Source organism: Hemibagrus wyckioides, linkage group LG03 (genome assembly GCF_019097595.1).
Source record: "Hemibagrus wyckioides isolate EC202008001 linkage group LG03, SWU_Hwy_1.0, whole genome shotgun sequence".
Lineage (NCBI taxonomy): Eukaryota > Metazoa > Chordata > Actinopteri > Siluriformes > Bagridae > Hemibagrus > Hemibagrus wyckioides.
In genome coordinates this window covers 8,563,244-8,579,196 of record NC_080712.1, presented here as the reverse complement: position 1 = coordinate 8,579,196, position 15,953 = coordinate 8,563,244, and positions in this window count along the sequence as shown.

Genomic DNA, 15,953 nt, shown 5'->3' with positions numbered 1-15,953 from the left:
ATATATATAGTCTTCAAGAGCAGATCAGTGTTAGCAAACACATACACTATATCGCTAAAAGTTCTGGGACATCTGCCTTTATATGCACATGAATGTAATATGCATTTGGCCCACCCTTTGCAACTATAACAGCTTCAACTCTTCTGGAAAGGCTTTCCACAAGATTTAGGGGTGTGTTTATGGGAATTTTTGACCATTCCTCTAGAAGCACATTTGTGAGGTCAGATAATGATGTTGGATGAGAAGGCCTGGGTCACAGTCTCCGCTGTAATTCATCCTAAAGGTGTTGAGGTCAGGACTCCACACCAAACTCACTCATCCATTTCTTTAAGGACCTTGCTTTCATGTTGGAACAGGAAGGGGTCATCCCCAAACTGTTCACGCAAAGCTGGGAGCATGAAATTGTCCAAAATGTCTTGGTATGCTGAAGCATTAAGAGTTCCTCTCACTGGAACTAAGAGGCCGAGCCCAACCCCTGAAAAACAACACCTGAATTCAGTGATTTGGAGGGGTGTCCCAAAACTTTTGGCAATATAGTGTAATTGTTTAAATGTCACAATTATCCTTTTTACTGCAATGTCAGTATAGCGTCACTCATGATGTGGTTTTTATTTTACTTGTGTGGTCTGGTTTACTTGAAGAATGTATACTATTACTGAGATTCAAATTGTATGCCATGCTTCTATAGTCGGAAACTAAATGTTTTATTTTGCTGATTGCATTTTGATTACAAGAACATTTTTATTTCAAGCATGCTCTGTTTACAGTAAATATAAAAGTGGTTAGGCTTATAGAGCTTGTATACAAACAAAGAATTTGCTTTTTTTTTTGTATTGTTTTTCATTTATTTGTTGAGAATAGTTGCCCCCCCCAAATAGAAAAAAGAATATTGTAATGAAAGTTAATCCAAATTAGAGGTTCATGAAAAATTCCAATTTGGTTATATAGATCCGTTTTATATATAGATCACAAACCCCGTCATGATCACTGCACAGCCTTATTTAATGAACATAATCCAACTAGTTAATATTTGTAATATATCACGATATAGCCAAAAGTATTGGAACGCCCCTTTAAATCATTTTCTGTACATATTTGGAGCCGTTTCTAGACATCAGAAAAGCACCGCTGTGAGTGATCACTGATTTGTAAGTCTCTGATCTCAAACCCACAACACATTTTCATTTCTTTAATGTACTTCCCATCTCATTTTACATCTTTTGTTTGGAATTCTTGTTTTCCGTTGATGTTGAATTAATTAACAGAAAAAAGCAACAGGGCTTTTAAGGATAATTGAATTTCAAAAAAAAAAATAAATAAATAAAAAAGTTCACAATGTAAATGAATCCCATCAGAGCAAAACTGTGTGTCTTGCATACAGACAAGATACTGACAAATAGACATTGTTGCCATCTGGGGGTCTTTGAGATTTTGTTTACTTTAATCAGTTTTTCAGATGAAACTTTTAAATAATATAGCTAAAAAATAGGCATGTGTGTTTTATGAGTAATGCTTACTGTTAATAAGTAATTATATCTAATTTAAGTCAAATGCTGTATATGTAAATGTTGTTGGTTGCTTTGGTCCTGAATGGTATTGCTTTTAGGCCATGTGTTGTCGGTGAAGCAAAAGGAAAACTTTGTTCGGCAGGTCGTCCTCGAGTGGCTAGCTGTAAGTTAACTGGCTTCATGAAACCAACTTGAATACAGGAACAAAATAATGTGAATTATTTGAGAATTGGGAAAATTTTGATCATTCAGTGATTGAGGTGCCATTTATAAACTTCCACTTTGAATTAAACGTCACCACTAAGTCTTATTTCTATTTATAAGGGGGGAAAAAAAGATAACTCATCTCTTGTCTTTTTCTAAACCAACAAAAACAAAGAAATATATTAGGGGAGAAAAAAGAAATAATAATCTGGATTCATAAGCATGCCCATCCTTTTATAACAGGGCTTGCGACTGTGCTCTAATTTCATAACTTCTTGATAAGTGCCTTCACATTGGTCCATGGTACGTCAAAACGTGTTTGATGATCTATAGCTTTTGGCTATGAGATCTGAATCACTTCGCCAGAGAAGGATGTGAGATCATTACTTTTTGAATGTGACTGATAACCACAGTGACATTACCAAGAACAGGTAGTTCCTCCAAAATTGCAAGCATGTTGTTAGAAAGCTTGCTCTAACCAAAAATAAATGAATAAATATGTCCTTACCCAGTTAAATCACCCCCAAATATGTTGTGGTCTGAAGGCAGAACATATTAGTCATATATTTAAAAGATGTTTGGTGCCAAAGCAAGACCGCTAAGAAAAAGTATGTTAGCAACATCATCTGCGTCTCTTCAAGCCAAGGTAGAAGGCTAGGGGTTCTTTGTTTTTTGGTTTTATTTTTACTATAAAATGCTTGTATTTGCTTTGTGTGAATTATGTTGGTTGCTTTAATACATTTTGTACAAGACAAAAACCCAGAGATTAGTGTAGACTAAGGTTTATAGTGTAGGTATATGTATAGTGAACTGGGACAAGTAGTGCTGTTGTGATGGACACAATAATCATCTTTAAAATGTCTTTTTTATTTATTTACATATTTATAAATTTATAAACCCCTTTTTTTAAAAAAATGGGGAAAAAATGCTTGACCGAAACACGGTTTCTTACAGTGATGCCGTAACTGTAGGCTACTCTGATTACATTAGTCAACCTGCCAATATAAGTACAACCCAAAAATTAAGCACCGAACCACTACAAAGAAATCATAGGAATTAGAAATGACACAATACTACTTTTTCTTGTCTTAGAGGAAAATCATATTTCAGCTGTTACCAATACCCATCCACTATTGTTTTCTTTCAAACTAATTTAAAAATGTTTTGCTGCTTTTTTTTTTTTTTTTTTACTGAAACACTTCACAGTTCCATTCCTTCACACAAAAACACTTTGGTGTAAATCTAATAAAAATCGATCCAAGCAAAAGAAAAATAAACAATCTTCTTTTTATACATAAAAAAATATTCCAAATCCAATTCCAGTGTTTGCATGTGGTTGCCAGATTTGATATCCAGTATATTTGCTCCAATATCTTATCCTAGCAGATCAGGGAGCATGGATATGCAAGGAGACATCCAATGTGATGTTGATGAGAACCTGTGGCGTGATTGTCAGGAAAGAATGGACTAAATGTGTTCTGAGTATTTCATCACTATTTTCTATGTTACTATGTTCTGGGCTCGGTTTCTGTTCTTCGCAGTTGGACGCGAGTATGGTGTTTGGTGCTTTCTGCTAGAAGAGTAACCCGTACTGAAAAAGATGGGCTGCTGTGGCTGGCAATAATCACTTAGTGCATAAGCACATGCTGCATAAGAACTTGGTAAATAAGCATTTGGTGCATAAGCACTTGGTATATCCTCAAGCTGATAAGCAGGCTCCACTCCATCATGGAAGTTTTCTGATAATAAGCATCAGGCCAGAAGTGCGTACCGGCCAATCCTGTCATTTCACAGCGGTTCTCTGGGCAGTGCTCCTTCCCCATAAACTGTTTGCAGAGCTGAACAATGTCGCTCACGGACAGATATTCAGCTGTCACCAACAGATCCTGCATGTTTTCTTGCGTGATATTTATCTGCTTCGAGTAAGCATACTGGATGATGGGCCTTATTATGTCTGGAGCCACATCATTGATGGTGTACACCAAGTATTTTGGGTTGGGGCACTTTGTGAACAGATCTCTGAAATATACACAAAAAAAGACAAAAACTATGAGTTACTCCAGTATGTATATATTAAAACAAACAAAGTTTAGGCTCTCAGGTTGAGCAGTTGTCTTTTGGCTTTTGTAGGCACACCATTTAGTGAGTAAACAGGAATCTGGGATCTGGCAGTATTGAACTCCAACATTATTAAAGTTGAAAAAGTTCATAATTATGAGAGCAAAAAGCACAAGGAATAAAGAAATGACACTCCTAACATAGTGTAAGCTCAAAATGGGTGATAAAACACAAGCTAAGAAACATTTTTGCGAGGATAATCTGTAACTAACATTTTTAACCTTATTTTTTAACAGAACCAGCATTAATTTCTTCAGCAATTTGAGCAACAGTTGCTCATCTGTTGGATCGGACCATAGGGGCCAGCCTTCGCTCCCCATGTGCATCAATGAGCCTTGGCCGGCCATGACCCTGTCGCTGGTTCACCACTGTTCCTTTCTTGGACCACTTTTAATAGATACTGACCAATGCAGACCGGGAACACCCCACAAGAGCTGCAGTTTTGGAGATGCTCTGATGCAGTGGTCTAGCCATCACATTTTGGCCCTTGTCAAACTCACTCAAATCCTTACTCTTGCACATTTTTTGGACACCTCTTCAAATCATTGCACCCAGGTGATGTATTAAGAGGAACTCTTAATGCTTCAGCATACCAAGACATTTTGGACAATTTCATGCTCCCAACTTTGTGGGAACAGTTTGGAGCTGGCCCCTTCCTGTTCCAACATGACTGCACACCAGTGCACAAAGCAAGGTCCATAAAGACATGGACGAGGGAGTTTGGTGTGGAGGAACTTGACTGGCCTCCTAGAGGAATAGTCAAAAATTCCCATAAACACCATCCTAAACCTTGTGGAAAGCCTTCCCAGAAGAGTTCAAGCTGTTTTAGCTGCAAAGGGTTGGCCAACTCCATATTAAATTTATTTGCATGTAAAGGCAGATGTCCCAGTTTGGCCTGGCTTGAAGTCTCAGTTCTAATTCATCCCAAAGTTCCTCCACACCAAACTCACTCATTCATGTCTTTATAGAGCTTGCTTTGTGCACTGGTGTTGAACAGTCATGTTCAACCCCTGAAAAAAAACACCTGAATTCAATAATTTGGAAAGATGTTCCAAAACTTTTGGCCATATAGTGTATGTATTTATTGTGAAAGCTTTTAGTTACTGAACTTTCTAATCACTGAACCTGAAAAAAGTAAGTAAGTTCACAGTAGTAAGTTCATCACTCAGGAAGTCCCATCTTACCTTCTGGTAATAAACCAATAACAGGAGGAGACTTGTACACTTTCTTCTCACACATCAGTTCAGTTCTGAAGAGCATTACAAGCACAGTGTTACTCAATATTTATAATATGATTTCGTTACTTTCAGCAATGTTGATAAATAGCTGTATATTAGCAGGAAGACACAAGTAGAGTCTACTGTCTACAGCTACAGGTGTGATGGCGAACCATAACAAAGAACCCGAGTAAATTAAGATATCATATTAAGATGCTATGAATGGGTCATAAATGCTGAAAAACTCATTTATACATTAAATGAAAAAAAACAATAGGCAGGGGTGGCATGTAAAGAGTGATAGCAATGGGGTAGGAAGAACAGGAAACATTGACCATATAAGGAAAGTTGGGACAGAATAAGGTGTTTAAAAGATGATTACTGATCATGAAAATTAAACATAAACACAACTTTATCCCTAAACCTGTCTGGTCTGTTACTTGGGCTTTATGATGCTGTTTGTTCACTAATTTTCTCTAACAAACCTCTGAGCGCTTCACAGTGCAGCTCTATTTATACTCAGATTACACACAAGTGGACTCTATTTACTAATTAGGTGGATTCTGAAGGAAATTGGTTTCATTGGATTTTAGTTAGGGGGCTGAATACACCATTCAGATATTTATTTGTAAAAAAAATTTGAAAACCATTTATCATTTTCTTTCCACTTCACAATCATATACCACTTTGTGTTGGTCTATCATATAAAATCCCAATAAAATACATTCACGTTTGTGGTTTTAACGTGACAAAATGTAGAAAATGAATACTTTTGCAAGGCACTATAGATAGATAGATAGTTAGGTGACACAGCAATGCTTTACATCCATCCATCCATCCATTTTCTATACCCGCTTTATTCCTAATTAGGGACACAGGGATCTGCTGGAGCCTATCCTAGCACACATTGGGCGAAAGGCAGGGGTACACCCTGGACAGGTCACCAGTCCATCACAGGGCCACATATAGACAGACAACCACTCACACTCACTTCTATGGGCAATTTAGAATCACCAATCAACCTAAGGTATATGTTTTTGGACTGTGGGAGAAAACCGGAGTACCTGGAGTAAACCCACACAGGCACAGGGAGAACATGCAAACTCCACACAGAAAGGCCCCTGTCTGTTCGAACCCAGGATTCGAACCCAGGACCTTCTTACTGTGAGGCAACAGTGCTAATCACTAAGCCAAAATGCTGCCCTAATGATTTACATATTAATTAATTAATTTAAAATTTCATTGGTGGAATTTGTGTAAATACGAGCTAGCATTAATACTCTTTTAACCTTTAAGTATAAGCGTAACTATTTGGAAGAACTGCAAGATTTTCTCACATTGACCTCCAGATGTCAGAACCTAATAATAAAAATTGGAACCTCAGTGTTTGGAAATAAGAAAAGAATAAACCCACTGTACAGAATCAGCCTACTGGTCACCAGATATATTGTCAGATATATGTGTAAACTAGAGTTGGTTTTATTTTTCCATTAATTTTATTGTATTTTCAGGCAACAATGTATCAGAAAGACAAGTCTGGGAAAGAGACCTCTACATACACTACATTTGCAAACAGAGACTGCGCTGATGTTTGCATGTTTGCAGTCCTCAGAACTCGTGTCTCTGTGATGTGGATTTGGCACAAAAATGAGCCTCAAGAGTTCGGCCACCATGTCACTGTGACCCATGCGTTTTAAATCCCTTTTCCACATAAATTTTGTATACAGAGACAGGAAAACAGCAGAGCAGAACCAGAGGCTTGCCCTCCCTCCAGGCCACATAACTAACAGCTTTTCAAATTGGCCTAGGATTTGGGGTGGCATGAAACTCAAGATCATTCAAGACCCTGTTGATGAACTTAGAGTTGCACAACTGTAAATGAGAACATGGTCTGTCTGGGGGTATGGGACCAAGCACCGCAAACCAGCCAACACCTGCCAATTAGTCAAGCCACCCTTCACCAGGCTATGGGTCTTCTCCTTGTAGTTGTCTGCATATTTCCAAATAAATTAGATGTTTTTGTGCTACCTGAGCATCTGAAGTATGCAAGAGGAGTAGCCAGGATGACCACAGGAGGGCAGAACCCTACCATTAATGATATGTGAAGACAGAAAGACCCTGATCCCAATGAAGACTTCAGAGCCATGGGAACTCCTTTGTTTAAAAATGCCCTGCTGTGTTCGAGCTCAAATGTGGTACTTGTTTCTCGTGACTATCCTGAACAGCATCTACTTGTAGTACCGTCCTCTCAACAGGATACATTTAAATGGCTAAGAATTGTATCAAGGTTAAGGGTTGAATTTGCAACTGATTCCACTGTTTGTCAGAAACAAAGAGGTTCTCTCCATAATACCCCAGCTTCTTCTAATGACTTCGAATAAGGCATTCATTAGAGGCTGGCAGACAGCTTTGTGATATCTATTCATCTTTCCCTCAACAACCTTACAACTAAACTTGGCACATAGTTCCAATGGTAGGGAAGTTCCCTGGGGGGGACTTTTAGGTAAAGACCACAATTAGCAGAAGATAAGGACATCACTGTCCCTCAGAGATCCTGAAGTGAAATCCAAGATGGCTTTTGGTTAAATTAATGCTTAACTTTAACACCCTTCATCTGTTTTAGGTTACCTCCATCTCAACAGTCTTTTTGTGTGAACTCTAACCAAAGCTGCCAGTTCCTGCACTTTTGGTTTGCTTAATATATTCTCAAGTTTGCCAAATGCATTTCAGCTAGGATGTTATCCAGGTAACTTAAGCAAATCATTTAGGACATGAGGGGAAAAAGATATGCAAGTGCGACGCTATCCTGTCTCCCATTTGCCCACATTTGTTTGAAGTTCTTGGATGGGGGCTTTCCAAAGATAGACTTCTCATATGAAAGTCATTTCGAAATGCACTTGCCGCCAATTATCATAATGCAGCCAAGTGTAAGAGATATTGGAAGTTTGTCCTGCAAATTCAGCTTTGTCTTACGTTACACTGAGTGGAACAGCTGCTTTAACTATAAACATAGGCAGAGTTACCGGTGCTCAGAACCTCGGACTGCCAAACTGAATACGACAGCCTTGTTTTCGTTCAATTTGTCTGTGGCACACTGGGAAACCCCTACTTATGTTGGTGCTAATCCAAACATTTTTTTTTTCAATCCTAAAGACAAATCCAGGAATAAATACTACCATCTAGCACAAATGTGCTACAGTTTGCCCTTTAGGCTTTAATCCACAGACTTTGAATTCACGTCTATTAACATGAAGATACTACTTTCGACCTAAAGCACATTTTTCATTCCATGGTTAGAATTTATGAGCCAACGGCTGTGTATGGGGTACAAATGAATGGGATATTATAAGATATAACTGCTGTCATTAAAAGGCACAGAAGCTTCATTGGTTTTCCCAGCTGTCTGTATGGTCCAGATGAGTCTGTGTTGCATAATGGAAAATAACAGCATTGCAGATTATTTCCGTTGCCTCAGATTCTCGGCAACAAGCAAAGGAGCCATGTTGCATTTTTTATTTTTTTTTGCTCTAGTCGTAAATCTGTAACGGTACAACTGACCCTGTATTTGTCTCAACCGAGCCTTTTATAGTAAGCAAAATGATTTTAAGGCTGTGTTTTGCAATAATAGTTTTAATTTAAAGTTAAGCTGTCTCATTCAGACCGTTGTTTTGATATTGACTGGTGATGATTATGAGTAAAGGCATTGTGATGAGCACTGGCCAGACCTAACCAAACCCTGCAATTTAGGGTTTACCATCATGGGTCTTGAGGGACTTCTCATTGCTTCTGCCTGTTCCACTTTGCATCTTAATGAATGGGTTATAGACAAAATGGAGACAACATGGCAACATCTCTCTTAAGGTCTAAGCATATTGCTGTCATATTTTGTAGTCATGATGCAGTGAAGACTTAAATTTAGTAAGTCATGGATTTTTCTTTCCCCATAGAGGCACTACAGAGATGATTTTGTAAATCTGTGTATTAAATTGAGAGAACCTACATCATTTGGCAGACAACCTAATCCAGAATGACTTATATTTTATCTCATTTTTATGCAACTGAGTAATTAAAGGTTAAGGGCCTTGCTCAAGGGCCCAGCAGTGGCAGATTGGTGGACCTGGAATTAAAGCTCATAACCTTGTGCTGAGTACTCCATAGATTTAACCACTCAGTTATCACTTTCGACATACCTTACCCTTCCAGCACATCCAGTGGTGCTTACTCCAATGGTATAATGTAGATAATTATATTAATTTGCTATTTAACTGGTTTTCTCTTTTGAAATAATTGTTGAAATAGAATTGTTGAAATGTTGAAATAGAAGACATTACTCTCACTATATTTTTCTATTAAAATGTTTGTTAAAATACATATGCATTCACAGTGTTACAATCCCCTCATCAGCTGGCTCACAAGTGACTTAAGACTGGAGGAAAAGGGTCAACTATTCAACCATTCCTTCACAAGGTTGTTGGGATTCTTTTTCTTGATAAGGTGAGTTAATGGTACCCAACAGCACCACACTATGGCCGTAGGTTTTAAACGATCCAATTATTCAAGAATACCTTTTTAATGCTGGATTGCAGTCGGGGAACAAATCAACATCATAAACTATCCACCTTCATTGCCTTTACTGATTTAAAAAATGCTTAAAAAGGATTGTGGTGCACTTTCGGTAACAGTGGCAAACCACTCCACTTGTCATGACAGAGGAAGAGAAATGGAAGTCAACCCTTAACCTTTGCACCACATCTGGATTCTATTAGGTCTTTCTCATCCCCTTTGTCAGCAAGTGGACTTCCCACCTAAATCACAGCCATCACTCTACCTGCTGTCATCACATTGCACGCACTCACACACACACTGCTAAATGTCACATATCAGTGGTTGACTATGGAAGCGATGCTATCTGCACTGCCAGAAGCTAGAGATTAAGTTACCACCGTAAACATCTCAGATTCTGATGCAGAGCTTCAGTGCAGGCTTATTTCTCCACACTAGGACGACAGTGAAATGTAAATCATCTTACCAGCAATCTGGTTGTGTTTATCTAAAGCCATCTTCGTCTCTAAGCCACAAGCCAACCATCCAGTTCATCCGCTCTCTGGGTGGTGAGTGTGCATTTTTATACAGTGTATTTACATAGTCTGTGTTTCTGTCTCCTGTTTTGTCTGGCCTTTGTGTTGGACTTAATGCTCTTTCATGTTTGGGTACAAATCATTGTTTTAATTAAATGTGATGTCCCACACATGTTGGTCAGTGTTCACTTCCTTTTTTGAGCTGTCCAAAGTGCTGAATCAAAGACGTTCTTCAATATCGAACAAGATTTATTATGTTTGATGGTATTCTTTTAGGATGGAAATATCTGGATAGCTTCACAGCCAACTGAAGCAGGGTCTGTTTGACAAGGGTGGGAATGAGGGGCTTGCCTTGTCAGGATGAGATGTTTCTGTAGCAGCATAGACCTATTAGTGGTGTAAGAAGAATGGACAGCATGGGAGCAGTGCACTTTTTCTCATAGTAGGACAGTGAAAAGAGTCCCGCTAAAGAATCACGCTGAATTGTCCCTCTGAGACGCTTAGATAAACACACTACTCCAATAGACCCGGTGTCCGGTTACTGCAAGAGCCGAGGTGAAAGAAAAGAGTTGCAGAGCATTGTGCAAAGCATTGTGGTCTTGTCTACTACTACCCCCTTTCTTTCTTTTTTTATGACTTTTTTTCCTTGTTGTTGTTGTAGGGGACCTGATGTACCAACCAGACACCACCATCAATACTCACACAAACAGAAAACAACATGCTTTACAGATCAGAAACAAAAGACTGGAGATCTGATCTAATAATTGATTGAATCCAGTGTGTGTGTGTGTGTGTGGATGTGGGAAGTTATCCCACGGTTGTGAAATAGCCTGAGGACACACTTAGGCAGAACTACAGCAGGGGCAGCACTTGTGCCCTGGCTTCATGGCCTGAAAGTTCCTGAAATGAAACAGAAACCAGGGATTGGCATGGGGGTCGGTTACAACCATTGTCATCACCTTAACCCTCCACCAACCCAAAAATCCTCACAGGGAAGAACAAACCACAGTCTAACCCCCCTAGCAAGAGGAGATGATCTGGTTTCAGCTTTTACAGGATAGGAGGTTTGGAAGCAAATCCTCCTAGTACCTAAAATAAGACCCATGACTCCATCAAAGTGTTCCACCAAAACTGGTTAGGTTTTAATCTCATATACTTCAGTTTCGGTTCAGTACTCTAGACTACAGCCTTTGGGAAGAGACCTCTTACTAGGATTAAGTATGTTAAGGGCAGTGAGTATTATATAAAATAAAAAGCTCTAGTGACTCTAATGACTCCACAGCCACCCACAAAGATTTGGAACTTGTATCAAAACTGCCACTCACTGCGGTCAGACGCTCAGCAGGGTGGAAATGTACACGAAGCTTTTCAAAACCTCAGAAACCTCCAGACAACTACCATTAAGAGATTTGATTCCCCTGATAAATACTGTTATACATTACCAAGCACCTCTCAGTTTCATGGAATGAAAGAAAACAGCTAAAAGGGGTAAACTCTCTTTATTTTTAACATGTGACTCCTAAACAAATAATACTGTGGACTGATTATGAGCTTTCCTCTACTAGAACCCGCTGATGTCATGGGTACTGCACAGGCTACATAAAACTACAGGGTTTCCTAGGCAGCCTTAGTGCTGCTACAGAAATCTCCACTGACTTTCATTTCTCTGTGGCCATTTAATGAATTTTTGCGGAACACAAGAGGCTTATGCAGCGTGTTTCTCATTTCATTGGCTAGAATTCGAGATGTTAAGCTTTTGAGCCACACAATAATAACTCGATTGCTCAAGTCAGGCCTCCCTGTGTACTGAGGCTCTCATGGAGCTTGTTAAACCTAATCCTACATGTACTCTACTTTGATCACGCATAAAAGTAGCTACTCTGTCAGTCTACTCAAATACAATTCATTGCGTTATCATGGAAAAAATAGGCTGATATGTGATACGCACATTACACATTCATAAATTTGGCAATTCGAACCAATTCTAATGAGGAGTCTCTGATCTGTATCTCTGTTATACAACTACACACACACCTCTTCTTAAATTTCACATTCTCACTCCTCCTGAGACATCATCACGCTGCAGTGTTTTAGATCTGTTGCTTTAATTTCCATGGATACTAAACATTCAGTGTGCTCATTAGCTACAGCTGAACAAGTGTGTTCATGTACGCCAAACCAGAGGGTATCATGGGATGCTCCCTGACAAATTCTGTTAATTTGTCATAATAGGTTGGGCAGCATGGCTTTTTTAAAATAAATACAAAACTATCAGTTTGCCCTGCAGGCCAGACAACATGATCCAAATATTTGAATTGTGCCAATAAACATAGCATTGTTTAAGACTTGTAAAGTATTGTAATTATTTAAGTATATTTGTAAAGAGGTAGACAGCTCAATGTTGTCAGTTGACAGGTTCGATCTTGAGCTTAGGTTTCTGTCTCTGTGAGGTGACGCATGTTTTCTTCCTGTCTTTGTTGGTTTCATAAAGGTTCTTTGGTTTCCTCCCAAAAACATGGCAGTAGGTTGACTGGAATCTACAGATTGCCCCTAGGTGTGAATGACTGTGTATGGTGTCCAAGTGATGCTCCCATTTAAACTTTTTTCCAACCCCATGCTCAGTGTTACCAGGATAGTCTCCAGATCTACTCTGGTGTCAGGATAAAATGGTAATACTGGGAACAAACCAGTGAGTTTAGTCTAATTACAGTCTTTAAACTGTTTATATCCCCAGGCCATTAGACTGATAAATAGTCAAAACCCACTGCTATTTCCACCTGTATCATCAGGGTAAATTCAGTCTGTTCAATGGCACTCTGCACTTTACCTGCTGAACCACCATACACTCATAACGGATAATCATGGACAAAATAAACACTAGATTTTATCACCACTTGGCACTGTCACTAAACTTGTCACTACTTGTACTGCACATTTATATTGTGAAGAATTTTTTATTGTCAGTTCTTTTTCTAATTAGCATACGGGTTCTCTTTTATTACACTTTACTGTATATATATATATATATATATATATATATATATATATATATATATATATATATATATATATATATATATATATATATATATATATAATTTTTTACGTATTTTGTATTGTCCCCGTATTTGCTTGTTCCCCCCTTCCACCCTGCTCAAGAAGAGTAAACAAAGTAAGAATTTCATTGTATTAGTACATATGACAATAAAGCTCTTGAATCTTAAAAGAACAAAGTTCCATCAAGCGGTCTACAGGGTTTTTTGGAAGCTAAAACTACTGACCATATAAGGAACCCTGGGGAAACACTGTTATTACACTGTAGACATTAAACACCCCTAAGGGTTTGTCCTTCTGATGAAACCCTTCATGTTTCTATGTAGGATCCAGCAACAGAGTCACTCCCATTCAGACTTGTTTCCAAGTAAACACAAAAAAGACGAGGGTGTTGCTGGGCTCTGTGTAAACTCTTCTGGTGTTTAAGAAAGGGTAGTACATATAAATAGAATGAGAATTAGATCAGCTTACAGGACAAGTTGAGACAAACACCAAATATGACATGCATATTTGTTAGCACACTTTTAAAGACTAAGGTCTTCTCACATGTGATCTAAACTGAAGAGGCCCAGAGAAGGCAAGGAACTTGTTTGGCATTGTGAATGGAACTAAATTAAGTGAGTTTACATGTGCTGTATAACTGGGATAAAAGTAGAGTGAACCATGACATCAGACAAGAAATATTTTGGTATTTCTTATAATTTCTTCTTTGGTAATTAGTGTGGCGAAGAGTATATTGTTGGCCCAGCTTCAAAATACAGGTAGTGCAGGTCCTGAGAGCCTTGGTACTTATCTTCCATCTGGCTTACTCAGAGCCAAACAACTATAGAAATAGGTACAGTATGTCATCAGTATATAATAATATACCAAAATTCTCAATCACGATACACTCATCCAGTATCTAATATCTAATCAAATCTGAAGATATACCACCACAGTCCTTTTGGAGATCTGGTGCCAGCAAAGTGAGATATCGCTGTAGCATAAACTGTGATGCCTGTGAGATCTTCTGATGAATGATGGCATAGTGGTGGTGGTGTGTGTGTATGTGTGTATATGGGAGGGGGACCTAGGTAAAGTTATCCTGTGGGAGCCGCCCCGTTTGTGTGATCTGCCCATTCAGGTGGTGTAGGGGGGAAGGGGGGAGGAAGGATGTCTCCTGCCTTGATGAAACCCTGGCGTCCCTTTTGTTGTTTGTGAAAACAAAACAAAAAGAGTTTGAGAGCCAAAAACAGAGGAGGAAGGGGAGGGGGGTTTGAGTCAGTCAAGAGCAACAATGCAGTCTGCACTCTGGAATAGACATGATGTCACGCACCAAGGTCCCTGGTGAGGGTCAGGTAGGGTGGGGTGCCCTCTTCTCTCATTCGCGCACACACACAAATTCATTCATACACATTCTGTAACTGTCTTTCTCTTTCTCCATACCTGTTCTTCTCTTCATCTCTATTCATTCTGTCTCTATGTCTGTTTTCCTTTCATTTTATCATTGTTCCCTCTCTCTGGCCATAACTCCATTCTTCTCTCTTGCCATGCATGAATGTGTGTTTTGTGCATACATTTGGGCGTGTATGTGTGCGCGTATGTACATCCACGAGCGTGTGAATGAACACTACGTGGGAGTTGCCAGCCACATAATGGGACTCCTCACAGCTCCACTTCCGCACGGTGGTCATATGAAACGCCCATTTCCAGGTCATTCATTCAGAGCAATCCCCAGAGAAACGTGCCTCTGCCTGGTGAGGCCTGCTAAAGGATCGCTCCCATGGGAATGACACACACAGCAGCAGGTATGCTGGGAGGAAGAGTTTAGCATTCGCATTCATAATCTACCTTTTTTAATCATGCTTTACTCTCTGCCTCATTAAGTCCTTATGAACCCAGAAAATGTTGTAACGTAACACCATAACTGATCCAAAACGTGGTGTAATTGCACCCCAGTCCAACTAGAATTTAAAACTGTTTATACACTAACAGATTGCAATGCATTGCATTCCACCCTTTAAAAATATCAGGAAATACTTGATAATAGGCCGATTACGCCACCTACAAATGCACGCACAAATACAAAGCAGTATTTCCTTCAAGATTGATTGGTAAATGATACCGCATGGCTTGTTCACAAAATTGCCAGCTCTAAATGAACATACTGAAGGAGGGTCAACTCGTGGGTGGTCAGGCAACAAATTCAAGACAGGAACTTGGAAAGCTGAAGTTCCACAAATACCTTTTCATTCTAATGTATGCGCAGACACAAACTGGTACCATAAATGGGAGAATTTCGCACGTGCCCTGCTGCAGTACAGCCCAGTTGAGGAGAGAGTGTGTTCAGGGACCAGATGCTTGACTTGGCTGCTGGTTATGGTGCCACCAACAGCAGCAAGTATCACCGCCACACTCCATGCCCTTAAGCCATAGGCAAGGGTCCAAAACCACCATGCTATTTCCCTCTGTAAAAGCATGTAGTTGTTAGCATAAGGGTGCAGGGCTAAGAGGAGAAATGCTAATGCTTGCTGTTGGCTCAATTACTCACACGCAGGCTGCAGCGGATGCTGGCAGACATGGCCTATCCCAGTCCGTAAATAAAACCCCTGTAAGGAGTTTGCCTGTTTCCCCACCCAGAGCTCACCATGTGTTTCTACCTTTGGCTTGATTGCTAACAGAGAGCTTGCTCCGGCTCCGAGCCCAAACTTTAGTTTCAACCTTGGTGGTGAAGCCAGTGATCCAGGGTTTGGCTCTATTGTGTGCAGAAACCTGTGGGAGGACCTATGGTCTGA